Source organism: Neofelis nebulosa, chromosome 14 (assembly GCF_028018385.1).
Source record: "Neofelis nebulosa isolate mNeoNeb1 chromosome 14, mNeoNeb1.pri, whole genome shotgun sequence".
NCBI lineage: Eukaryota > Metazoa > Chordata > Mammalia > Carnivora > Felidae > Neofelis > Neofelis nebulosa.
The window spans coordinates 26518731-26532627 of record NC_080795.1 but is presented as its reverse complement, the minus strand read 5'-3'; the positions used below and the strand labels follow the sequence as shown (position 1 = coordinate 26532627).

The 13897-nt window shown below is 35.6% G+C and overlaps 1 pseudogene; it reads left to right on the top strand.

The window, feature by feature from the left end:
* Positions 1-11215: 11215 nt before the first annotated feature.
* LOC131494516 (calcineurin B homologous protein 3-like) lies at positions 11216-11834 on the top strand (annotated as a pseudogene).
* The last annotated feature ends 2063 nt before the right edge of the window (positions 11835-13897 follow it).

Here is a 13897-nt window from a genome sequence, read left to right as displayed (position 1 = left end):
AGTCCTTTCTGTTCACAGCCCTTTGACCATAAACTTAGTCTCAGGAAGGAGAGAACATTTCTTGTAAGTACCAAGAAGAAGTGAGCAAGATATTAGTAAATGCTTGAAATGCCTACTAGATGATTTCAACTATATTATTTTATTTATTTTCAACTATTTTATTTTATATCTTTACATGGTCATTCTCATATTGATACTTTTATCATTTTGCTACTTGATCATTAAATGATCAACGATTATAACCTGTGAGAAAACTAGATTATTTTATCTTCTGCTTTCTGTCCCCTCCAAGTTTTATCTTTGTGATTTATATGATTTCTACATATTCAGTTTATAAATTCCTCACTGTCTTTCAAAATGCAAGGTCTAAGTTTAAATCCCACAACTTCTTCACAGACATATTTAATACTTATAATACATGACTTGGTATTACTATTTTGCTCTTCCAATATAGAAGTACAATTACAACACAATGAAACTGATTAGATTCTAATCCTATTGGGATTAGTTTTTTGACTTTATTGTCACTCTCAGTCCTATTTCCATAATCATATTGTAATCTCTTCATGGTGGGAAGAGAAGTGACTTATTTTTCTATAGCATTTAAGAAATAGTGAGGCACAAAAAGTTATTTTCCAGAATTTTTCTTTTTTTAAATTAACAACATGTTCCATTCTGCATTTCCTTTCAGAAGGAATTCTTGAATTTCTGGAGCATTATAGAGTAAATGTGTCAGAATAATAAGTGGAACTGTTACACAGATATGGTAAATGAAGGAGAATATGATTTCAAATTTAATTAAAATTTATCTTACTATCACTATATAGAATTGAAATGAGAATTGGGATGCAAAATAATACATCTTAAATTAATTCTTACTAAATTTTACTTTCTTTTTACTTTGACTTTTCAAGCATACTATTCAAGTTGAAAACTTGTTGAAATAAATACATAGGCTTAAATGGTAGGAACATGTTAGGTTGGATCAGAACAATAGTGCATAAGTCACATGATAGGAAAATTTTCCTTACTAAGAGAATAGAAAGAAAAAAGTTATTCTAGGGATCCCATTAACTATTAACATTATATATCTTCATTATATAGGTATTGTGTCTGCATATATGCACATGTATATGTATAAGCACAAATATAAAGAAAGAGATTCTAAAAGTAAATGAGACATATCCATTCAAGTTAGTATTTTAAAAATATTAAATGTTGCTTATGTACATTATTAGACTTTCAAATTTAATACACAGAGTTGTAATTTCCAATATTATACTATCAGGCAACATAAATTTACTAAAAATATTTACATATCAAGTACCAAACATATAAACAGAATACAAAGGACATTAAAATTTATTCAACAATGTCCAATGAAACTTTGGAAATTAAAAATAAAATTTATGACTATTGTAATAATGACCCTGGAAAGTTTAGAAATGCTTACAAATGCTAATAATACTAACAAATACTGCTTATATTATTACAACACAATCTACAAAGTTACCTATAAAAATATGATTTCAAAGCCTTATACTGCCATTTATTTCAGTGATGAATAACATTTTTTCATAAGTAAATGAGAGATCATCATAGGGCTTAAGTTATATATATATATATATATATATATATATATATATATATATATATTTAATGTTTATTTATTTTTGAGAGAGAGAAACAGAGCATGAGCAGGGGTGGGACAGAGAGAGAGAAGGGAAACACAGAATCTGAAGCAGGCTCCTCCAGGCTCTGAGCTGTCAGCACAGAGCCCAGTGCAGAGCTTGAACCCATGAACCACATGATCATGACCTGAGTTGAAGCCGGACATTTAACCGACTGAGTGACCCAGGCACCCAGATAGGGCTTAAGTTTTAATAAAACTTTTATTGAAAACTTGTATAAAGAGAACAGGATCTATTTTATCAGTGAACAAAGTGATTTTGACAAAATTTTAGAAGCTGAAAGGAGCATCACAGTCAATTCCATAGATGGGATTTAAAACATATTAGACACAGTCAAAGAAAATATTTGTGGACTAGAAAATAATGGACAGAAGCACAGAGGGGCAAAATGATGGAAAATAGGTGAAAAAATAAGCTAGAGTCCCAGTGAAAATGTCTAACATACATGTATTTGGAATCTTAGAATGAAAAAAGATACAGAAAAGACAGAAACTTTATGGAAATAAATAATGTCTAGAAACTTGCAACACTGTTTATGATGTCAACCTATATGGTTAAGAATCTCTATAATATTAAAATAGGATAAATAAATATAACTTTAACATATTCAAAATTCTTTTCTTACATTACACACAAAAATAAATTCAGAATGGATAAAGACCTAAATGTGAGACAGGAAGCCATCGAAATCCTTGAGGAGAACACAGGCAGTAACTACTGTGACCTCTGTCATATCAATTCCTTAGTAGACACACCTCTAATGAGATGTGAAAAGGAAAAAAAAAGGCAAGGGAAACAAAAGCAAAAATGAACTATTGAGACTCCATCAAGATAACTTCTGCACAGTGAAAGGGTGAATCAACAAAACTAAAAGGCAGCCTACAGAATGGGAGAAGATATTTGCAAATAACATATCTGATAAAGGGTTAGTATCCCAAATCTATAAAGAGCTTCTCAAACTCAACACCCAAAAAACAAATAATCCAGTTGACTTCTGGGCAGAAGACATGAATAGGTACTTTTCCAAAGAAGACATCTAGGTGGCCAACAGATACATGAAAAGACGCTTAACATCACTCATTGTCAGGGAAACACAAATCAAAACCACGATGAGATACTATTTCACACCTGTCAGAATAGCTAAAATTAACAACACAGGAGACAACAGATGTTGGCCAGGATGCAGAGAAAGGGAGCCCTCTTACACTGTTGGTAGGAATGCAAACTAGTTTAGCTACTCTGAAAAACAGTATGGTGGTTCCTCAAAAATAGTTAAAAATAGAACCACCTTACAATCCAACAATTGCACTACTAAGTATTTGCCCAAAGAATACAAAAATACTGATTTGAAGGAATACATGCACCCTGATGTTTATAGCAGCATTATTAATGATAGCCAAATTATAGAAAGAGCACAAATGTCCCTCGACTAATGAATGGATAAAGAAGTTTTGGAATATACATATACAATGGTATATTACTCAGCCACCAAAAAGAATGAAATTTTGCCATCTGTAATGACATGGATGGAGCTAGAATGTGTTATGGTAAGCAAAATAAGTCAGTCAGAGAAAGAAAAAAACCATATGATTTCACTCATATGTGGAATTTAAGAAACAAAACAGATGGACAGAGGGTGTGAAAAAAAAGAAAGGCAAACCATAAAGCTGACTCTTAACTATAGGGAGCAAACTGAGAGGTGCTAGAGGGGAGATGGTTGGGAGATGGGTTAAGTAGGTAATTAGTATTAAGAAGGGCACTTGTGATGAGTACTGGGTGTTATATACAAGTGATGAATCAGTAAATTCTACTCCTGAAACCAATATTACATTATATGTTAACTAACTAGAATTTAAATTAAAATTTGAAAAAAATTCTATAAATATAGCAAATAGAAAATGTTAAAACAACTAAAAGAATTAAAAAAGCATTAACTTTAAAGAAGAAAAATAAGAATAAATGTTGATATGTTAACAAAATTGACAAAAGACCAACGACCTGTGGAATAACATCAGTAAAGTTTTCCCCCATTTTCCTCACTATGAATCAGCTTTCTATAATGTCTAAAATGTAAACTCATAAACTTGCAATGATTGGCCCTTCAATTAAGCACATTTTGTTACTTAATTAAATTTAGGACCATGATTCAGACATTGTCACAATAGCAATTTTTGAAACTATTTTTATTCTCTTTAATTTCAGATATCGTCTTTGGTTCATAGACCAAATATGATGTTTCTCATATTCTAAAGTATAAACCCACATAATTAAACTACCTTGTAAGTTGACATTTTAAATTATACACTGTATTGTATCTTCTCTGTACTATTGTTTTAACCCTTCTTCTCTTGGAAAGAGTTAAGTGTTCTTTCATTTAGGTATCCATCTAGTATACTACAGGTTTTATGTTTTAATGTTGATTTCCTCAATCTGAAACTTTTTAATCATGCTTTTTCTAATAATCTGGAAGCTCTTTGAGAACACAAATATTTCTTCATCTGTTCATCATCTAACAAAATGCCCCATACAGAGTAAGTGTTCAATAAATGTATTATTTATAAACAAATGAATAAAGAAGTGTTAATCCAAGGGCGCCTGGGTGGCTCAGTCGGTTGAGCATCTGACTTCTACTCAGGTCACGATCTTGCATGTGGTTTGTGGGTTCAAGTCCTTAGTTGGGCTCTGTGCTGACAGCTCAGAGCCTGGAAACTGCTTCAGATTCTGTGTCTCCCTCTCTCTCTGCCCCTCCCATATTCACGTTGTTTCTCTCTCTCTCTCTCAAAACTAAATAAACATTTAAAAAAATTTTTAAAAAGAAATGTTAATACAATCACTATTTATTTTACATTTTTTTAAGATTCAAATGCTTGTGACCAATTCCCAATCCGTATGCAGTGAGAGATTCAATCTTCTTCCCAATATATCTGACCAAGATTCCATGGGAGGGAATGCTTTTCATTATGGAGCAGATCAAAGTTCATCTAATAAAGTAATACATGGAGAATGTCATGTGAAATAAGTAAATAAAAGGACAGGAATATTCTGAAGGAGAAATTCCATCATCTTTTCATAAACTGCTGCTGATATATTGTAACATTGTGAGGACCAATACTATATATCAATTTAGAAAGAAAAGAAATTAGTAGTAGGCCTGGTCTCACTTTTTTTTTTTCAACTTTTTTTTTTTTTTTTTTTCTGGGACAGAGAGAGACAGAGCATGAATGGGGGAGGGGCAGAGAGAGAGGGAGACACAGAATCGGAAACAGGCTCCAGGCTCCAAGCCATCAGCCCAGAGCCTGACGCGGGGCTGGAACTCACGGACCGTGAGATCGTGACCTGGCTGAAGTCGGACGCTCAACCGACTGCGCCACCCAGGCGCCCCATGCCCGGTCTCACTTTTAAGCAAAACAATTAAAAAGCAAGCTTCCCAATTTGATGACTTGCCAACCCTCATTATTCTGTTCATCCAGAATGTCCCCACCTCCTACATAATGCATCATGGAGAAAGTTACTTAAATGAGAATACAATGAAAAACAAAATTTATTAAAACTAAAATCTCAGCATCTAATACCAAGATCCCTTCCTAAAAGTTTGAGAACACAGGAAACTAAGGGAATTATCATAACCACCACAGTAACTGCCACGTACATACATGGCAGTTTTATTTTTGGCCTTAGCCTTGTTGTGTCATTGACTTGCAGAGGCTTTCTGCAGCAACCATTAGGGCTGATGTCAGGGGTAATGGCCTCTAGTAGCAATGGCTTTCTTAGCAGCAGCACCAATCAAATGATCCCCAGTGTCTCCTGATTTTTCCAACAGTTCTTGGATGTCCGATCCACAAGAAGGCTCAGGGTCAGACACAAACAGCCATGTAAACAGAGCACTTAGGGGAGCTTCTCAGAGGAAAGTTCAATTGCAGGTTTATACAGCTGAACAGCTCTTTTGAGCAACTTAGAGTTCCATGAGAAAATTAAACTCTAAGGTACTATACTGTCACAATTCTACCCCTCTGCCACTTTCTTCTGTACTATGGGGGTAGGAAATATTTATCTGTTTTTCTCTTCTCTTCTTTCTCTTGTCTTCTCTTGTTTCTTTTCTTTTCTTTTTTCTTTTCTTTTCTCTTCTCTTCTCTTTCTTTTCTTTTCTTTTCTTTTCTTTTCTTTTCTTTTCTTTTCTTTTCTGGGGGCAGGCTTACAGTAAGCATAGATGCTTCAGTATCTGGCTTTAGTATCTGAGGCAGTATGATCTTTGTTTCATACTGTGTGGGTCCTGTGTGACCTAGGACCTCCCAAGCAAAAGAAGGTAATGATATTTCACCTGAAAAAAAACTGTCATGAGGGGCACCTGGGTGGCTCAGTTGCTTAAGCATCTTACTTCAGCTCAGGTCATGATCTCGTGGTCTGTGATTTTGAGCCCCTTGTCAGGCTCTGTGCTGACATCTCAGAGCCTGGAGCCTCCTTCAGATTCTGTGTGTGTGTGTGTGTGTGTGTGTGTGTGTGTGAGTGTGTGTGTGTGCGCGCGCGCGCGCATGTGTGTGTGTGTGTGTGTGTGTGTGTGTGTCTCCCTGTGTCCCTCCCCCGTTTTTGCTCTCTCTCTCTCAAAAGTAAGTAAACATTAAAAACATTTTTTAATTGTCATGAAAATAAAATAAAGCAACTCATTCAAGTGCTGAAAATATTTCCCACAAATAGCAAGCCCTCCATAAATATCACCTATCATTTAAAAAAAAACAAAAGATCATGGGGCGCCTGGGTGGCGCAGTCGGTTAAGCGTCCGACTTCAGCCAGGTCACGATCTCGCGGTCCGTGAGTTCGAGCCCCGCGTCAGGCTCTGGGCTGATGGCTCGGAGCCTGGAGCCTGTTTCCGCTTCTGTGCCTCCCTCTCTCTCTGCCCCTCCCCCGTTCATGCTCTGTCTCTCTCTGTCCCAAAAATAAAAAAAAAAAAAAAAAAAAAAAAAACGTTGAAAAAAAAAACAAAAGATCAATAAAAATTCAGAAGTAAATGAAAGAAGTTTTTTATCAACATATTTTTTTCTATTAGAGAAAATATACAAAAAAAAAACCCAAAAAACAACAAAAAACCTCCCAACACCTGAGTCTTAAACATTTAAAAAATATATAATATGATGAGTATATCAAGATTACTTGAAAATATGTGGTATTCTAAAATTAAGAAATGTATAAATAAATTAAAACAATTTTTGTCAAAAGATGATCTTAGATGGCAAAATATGGCACCTGACACACAAAGATTAGGGGTTAAACAGATAGTTGAATATTTTTAAGAGCTAAATAAATAAAATTAACCCTCTTTTATAAGGGCCTACAATTCAAAGGGAAACAAGTATAGTTTTTAAAATGTGAGTACTAATTTGTGAATTTGAGTAATTCTCTTTTTAGGTGTTTTGTTTTGTTTTGTTTTGGTTTGGTTTTAATGCAGCCCCAAAGGAATAAGAAGAGACTTTAGGGGAGGGCCCCGTCACAAAGCTCTGAAGGCCTCACTTCTTCATCTCTGACACAAATGTGGCACTGACAGACCAAGACAAACAGTGGCCCCTCTCAAGGAGGGCACTAAGCAGCCCCTGTGGCCAATGGTTGCCTGGTTTAGGGCCCCAACTCATAGACATGGCTGGTGGTCACAGCTCAGCTCTTGCCCCCAACCAGTGCTAAGTAGCCATCTTCAGGCAGACCTCAGGAGGCTGGCAGAGGGTCCCCACCACTCCTACTCATCCCAAAAAGATTGTGAATGTGAGACATTCCTCCTTGTGATTTATCAAACCAGTGTCTCCTAGTCAGCCTTTGGACAATGATTGTTGTGGATCTGCTTGAAGCTTTTGTAAGATTACCCATTCTTGGGACACCTAAGTAGCTTAGTCGGTTAAGTGCCTGACTTGGGCTCAGGTCATGATTTTGTGGTCCGTGGGTTTGAGCCCCAAGTCAGGCTCTGTGCTAACAGCTCAGAGCCTGGAGCCTGCTTTGGATTCTGTGTCTCCTCTCTCTCTGCCCCTCTTCCACTCACATTCTGTCTCTGTCTCTCAAAAATAAATAAATGCTAAATAAATAAAGGAAGCCTTTCTTCCATCTGTCCTATATTTCTTAAGAAAAAATTAAAAAAAATGATTGCCCATTCTTTCACGCATACACAGAAAAGAAACATCTCCTAATCTCCAGCTCACCCCTTTAAGAGTAGTTCAAAACTGATCAGCTGGTCTGAGAATGATTGATAATGGACTAGTTGGGACAGGATAGCCACTCCATTCCCATTTATGAAGAGACTATCATGTCTAAGTTTGCAAAAATAGGACATGATAGAGCCTAGATGCGAAGGAGACCATTCAGGTAGACAGTCTTTGCTATTAGGTTTTATACTGTTTTGCTTCTCTCAGGAGGTGAGGCCTAACCATGCTGTCATAAAATATTAAAGAGATGGTAGAAACAAAATGATTTATAAACAAAAAGCTATACAGGTTTCCATTCTAAGGGAGAACAGTATCTATAAATAAAAATTTATAGAAGTCTAATTATAAAATAGTGTTTTTTAGATCTTCCTTTTATGGGTGAATTATTTCAAAGTTTCAACATAGGAATTCTTTTCTACTCCATTGATAATCTGCTTTTATTTCTTATATTTACTTAAAATATATTATCACTTATGCAATATTATCAAATAAGTTCTGATCAATATTTGTGATTATAGGCTACTTATCTCTTCACCTTCATAAAGTATGTTATCTATACCATGTCATATAAATTTGGGATCCTGATTTAGTTCATAATTAGTGGACAACTGTCAACTGAATGTGTTCAACCTGACAAATATGGTCAGCCAGCATTGAGACTGGCTCAATATGTCACATCATCCAGGTTAATATTCTGAGGAAAAATGGTGAATTTACCTATATTGAACAGTTATCATATGTCTGGATCTCAGCTTTTACATAATTTATCTCCCATTTCTGAAATATTTTGCAGAAATATTGACAACACAATCTTAAAATGAGAATTACATTTCCCCATTCTTCAGTATTCTCAGTGCAAAATTTTGGGTTTTTGTTATTGTTCCAGAGTGACTTTGGAGACTATGTGTTTCATCCCATAAGATGAAATGAACCTGTATCTACAAGTCTCTGTCTCTGGAGGAAAGCCCTAGGCCAGGAACACATGTATCTGACTCTCCATGAGAGAAAAATACTTATGTGATAATAAGCTACTGAAGTTTTAGGGTTTGTTTATTGCCCCATTTCACAATATCAAATATTTTTATTGAGATATACTTGATATATAACATATTAGTTTTAGATGTATAACACAATGATTTGATATTTGTACATATTGTGAAATTATCACCACAATGTCTTATTAAAATTCATCATTACATAGCCTTAACACTTTTTTCTTATGATGACAACTTTTAAGATCTATTTCTCTTAGCAACGTTCAAATATACAGCACAGTATTATTAACTATAGTCACCATGCTGTACATTACATCCACAGGCCTTACTGATTTTATAACTGGAAAGTTGTACTTTTTGACTCCCTTCTCTCATTTTGCCTGCCTCCCACACTCTGCCTCTGGCAACCACCAATCTGTTCTCTATATCTATGATTTTCTTTCTAATTTGTTTTGTTTTGTTTTTTTAGGTTACACATATATGCGAGATTGTATGGTATTTGTCTTTCTTTGTCTTAGTTATTTCACTTGGCATAATGCCCTCACATTTCATCTATATTGTCCCAAATGACAAGATTTCTTTCTTTATTATGGGTGAATATATATTATACACCTCACATTTTCTTTATCCATTCATCCATCAGTGAACATTTAGGTTGCTTCCAAATCTTGGCTATTGTAAATAATGTTGAAATGAACATGGGTGCATATATCTTTTTGAGTTAGTGTTTTCATTTCCTTTGGATAAAAAACCAGAAGCAGAATTGCTGGATCATATAATATTTCTATTTTTAAATTTCCTGAGGAACCTCCATTCTGTTTTTCATAGTGACTGCACCAATTTACATTCTTATCAACAGCACACAAGGATTCCCTTTTCTCTACATTCTCACTAACACTTGTTGTTTCTTGTCTTTGGGTTATTAGCCATCTTAACAAGTGTGACATAGTATTTCATTGTGCTTTTGATTTACATTTCCCTGATGATTAGTGAGGTTGAGTACCTTCTCCTGTATCTGTTAGCTGTCTGTATGTCTTCTTTGGAAAAATGTCTATTCAGATTCTCTGCCCATTTTTTAAACAGAGTGTTTAGGGTTTTTTCTTTTTTTGCTATTGAGTTGAGTGGGTTCTTTATATTTTTTGAATATTAATCTTTTATCAGATAGATGATTTGTAAAAATTTTCTTCCATTCATTAGGTTGCCTTTTATTTTGTTGATTTCCTTTGCCATGCAGAATCCTTTCAGTTTGGTACACTTCCAGTTGTTTATTTTTGCTTGTGTAGTCTTCTTTTGGTATCGAATCTAAAAAATCATTGCTAAGACTGATTTCAAGGAGCTTACCATCTATGTTTCCTTGTAGAAGTTTTATGGTTTTAGGTCTTTGTTCAAGTCTTTAATCCATTTACAGGTAATTTTGTCCATAGTATAAGATAGTAATCCCATTTCATTGTTTTGCACATGGCTGTTGAGTTTTCCCGGCACCATTTGTTGAAGAGACTTTCTTTTCACCATTGTGTGTTCTTGGCTCCTTTGCTATAAATTAATTGACCATACATGAGTGGGTTACCTCTTGGCTTTCTATTCTTTTCCATTGATCTCTGTGTCTGTTTTTATTCCAACACCATACTGTTTTGATCACTTAGTGTAGTTTGAAATCAAGAGGTGTGATGCCTTCAGTTTCTCAAGATTGCTATGGCTTTTGGGGTCTTTTGTGGTCCATACAATTTTTAGGATTATCGTTCTATTTCTATGAAAGAAATGCCCTTAGAATTCTGAGACAGGTTGTAATGAACATGTAGATCGCTTTGAGTAGTACAGATGTACAGTAGTACATTTTAATAATATTAATTCCTCTAATCCACTAGCATAGAACATCTTTCCATTGATTTGTGTCTTCTTCATTGTCTTCCATCAGTGTCTCAGAGTTTTCAGTGTATAGGTATTTTGCCTCCTTTGGTTAAGCTTATTCCTAGGTCTTTTATACTTTACAACATAATTGTAAACAGTTTTGTTTTTTAATTCCTTTTTCTGATAATCCATTATTAGTATATAGAAGCATACCACATTTTTATATTGATTTTGCATCCTACAACTTTAGTGAGTTTGTCTTTAGTTCTAACAGTTTTACTAGTTACATGGTGGAATCTTTAGGGTTTTGTATATATAATATCATGCCATCCTCAAATAGTGACAGTTTTACTTTTTCTTTTCTGAGTTGTATAAAATATTTATTTTTCTTGCCTAAACTGCTTGACTTGCAACTCAGATCTGGCCTTGGTGTCTCCACCATGTTGGACCCACGGTCTGACCATCTGCTGCAGAGCCAATGCCATCCCAGGCCCTACAAGGAATGTGTTCCTCATGGCCGCCTCCATGGGGGGAATCTGAAGAAGTGAGTGAGCTTGTGGGAAATACTGGCTTCTCGTCAGACCAGATCCAGCTGCTTAAGTGAAGGTTTGAGCAGCTAAGTGGAGACTAGCCCACAATTCGTAAGCAGGACTTCAACAAAGTCCCTGCCCTGGAACTCAATCAGATGTGACCCAAAAGCCAACATGTCTCCTTTGACAGCAGGAACCTTGGCAAAGGGACCATCTGCCTGGCCCAAAAGACCAGCATTGAGCACTTCCTGACCCATCGTGTCCTACACCACCATGGAGCCAGAAAGAAAAGGTGAGGTTTCTGTTCCACACGTAGGACTCAGTCAGCAAAGTTCACATCACCCAGGAAGAATATGAAAACGTGGGCAAAGAAGTCTTGAGCAATTGCCACAAGGAAAAGGACTCTGTTCACTCCATTACAGACGGGGAGTGATGGAGGTGGCTCGCACCTGCATGAGGCAGATGGAGGTGGATCAAGAGTATGAGGGAGTCACTTTCAATGACTTCCTGAAGATCTGGCAGATGATAGACATCATGGACAAGATGCACATCAGCTTCATTAAGATGGACACCGTTGCTCTTTGTCAATAACCCACCACCTCCCCAACAGAGAAACTGCACTTTGCACCAGGGCAGCCTCCCTGGATGGCATGGAGCAGCTGACGCCTCATAGGCATCGTTTTGCTACAGCTCTGAGAGTTTTCTTGTTGATATGTTCTTGTTCTATTACATATTGGGTTTGCGTGTTGGAGATGGCCGGGAAGGGTGAGAGGGAGAAAGATCATTTTTCTTTTAGTTTAGAGGTTGCTGGCCCGTGATAAACCAAATTCACACCTAATAGGTTGGTCTGCATGTTTTCAAGAGATTTTGGACTTTGAACAGGATACCGTAACTGGATAAGATATTGAGGTTGACTCCCTGTGGGAGAGGCAAGCATTTTTAGTGCATGAGAAAAAAGTTGCAAATAGATATCTAAGAGAAGAAAAGTATACACTGTAGCAGAGCCTATTATTTGCCCCTAATATGTATGCTTTTTCTTCTATATTAATAGAAAAAAAAATTTAATTGAGCACATGGCTTCCCATAGGGAGACTATATTTCTCAAGATTACCTGCAGCTAAGTGTGGTTATGTGTCTAACTTCTGTTCTATAGCCTGTGAGCAGAAGTTGTACAATTTCTAGTCAGTACTCTTAACACAAATAACTATGTCTTTCTATTTTTTCTTTCTGTTGAGGGAATGGGGATAAAATGACAAAAACTGGAATAATCATCTCAAACCAAAAGATGGAAGCTAGGTATTGAGGATGATTAGCAAAAAGGTAGATTAAGTCTGGGACCCCCATGACTTCATGGAGAAAACCCTTAATAATAGAGGAACTCTACATGAATAAACAAAGTAAAGTAATAAAATGAAATAAAATAAAATAGTAGGAAACTTTTATAACTTGTGAACTATGTTTAAACTCTTGTGAACTATGGCTATCTGTTTCAATATCAAAGCCAACATCCTAACTAATGCCATCAGATCTGGGAGATTAAGTTGGTTTATTATTTGGCAGATAATTTATTTAAAAAATAGTATCTATGGCAAAGAAAAAAGTCTTCAAATGTATGGGAAGAAAAAGAAAAGGTCCACAAAAGAAACACAATCAGTCTAACTTCAAAACCAGATCATTATGGGAATATATTCCCAACTTTTTCTTGTCCAAAGGATGCTTCAAAAATTTTAAAACCAGAAAATTTTTAGTGTGTGTATGTGAAAGAATAAAAATCATTCTCATTTGGGAAAGGACTAGAAAACGTATTACCCATACTACTCTACAAATAGTTGTTTTTAGTATACTTACCATATGTGAATATGAATTGCATCACCTCAAAATTTATATGTTGAAGTCCTAACCCCCAGGATCTGAGAATGTGGCCTTATTTGGAAATGAGATCATCACAGATGTAGTTAGTTAATACAAGGTCACACTAGAGTAGTGCAGACCCCTAATCTTATATGACTGTTGTCCTTATGAAAAAGGGAACTTTGGACACAAAAACACACACGGGGAAAATACCATGTGAAGATGAGGGCAGAGATTGAAGCAACACAGCAGAAACCAAAGAATGCCAGAGTGCCAGCAGATAACCAGAAGTTGGGAGAACTTCGGAACACATCTTTTCCAGATCTCAGAAGGAACCAACCTTGCCAGCACCTTGATCGCAAATTCCTAGCCTCCAGATGTATAAGACAATATATTTCTGTTTAAGACACCCAGTCTGTGGTACTTTGTTACAACAGTCCTAGCAAACTAATACACTTACTCAATTGGCGTAGAAAAAAAAAAAATAAAGAACTAATGAATGGAAAATCCATCCAATAGAAGGACTATTTACAGATATTGAAACTAGTCAAATTTAGCACTAATCTCTAAAATGATTATTGGAAATATGGTTACCAAACAATGCAAATGTCAAAATGCTATCTCGAAGGAGAAGTAATAATGTAAGACAAAATATTCATGCCTGCATGTGACTGATAACTCAAATACCTTTACTAAGTCCAATTTCCTTTGAAATGTTTGCCCTTAACTCCGAAATCTTCCTCCATAAATACCGAAACATAGAAATGTAAATATTTCTTTCATGAAACATGAGTGTATCAGTA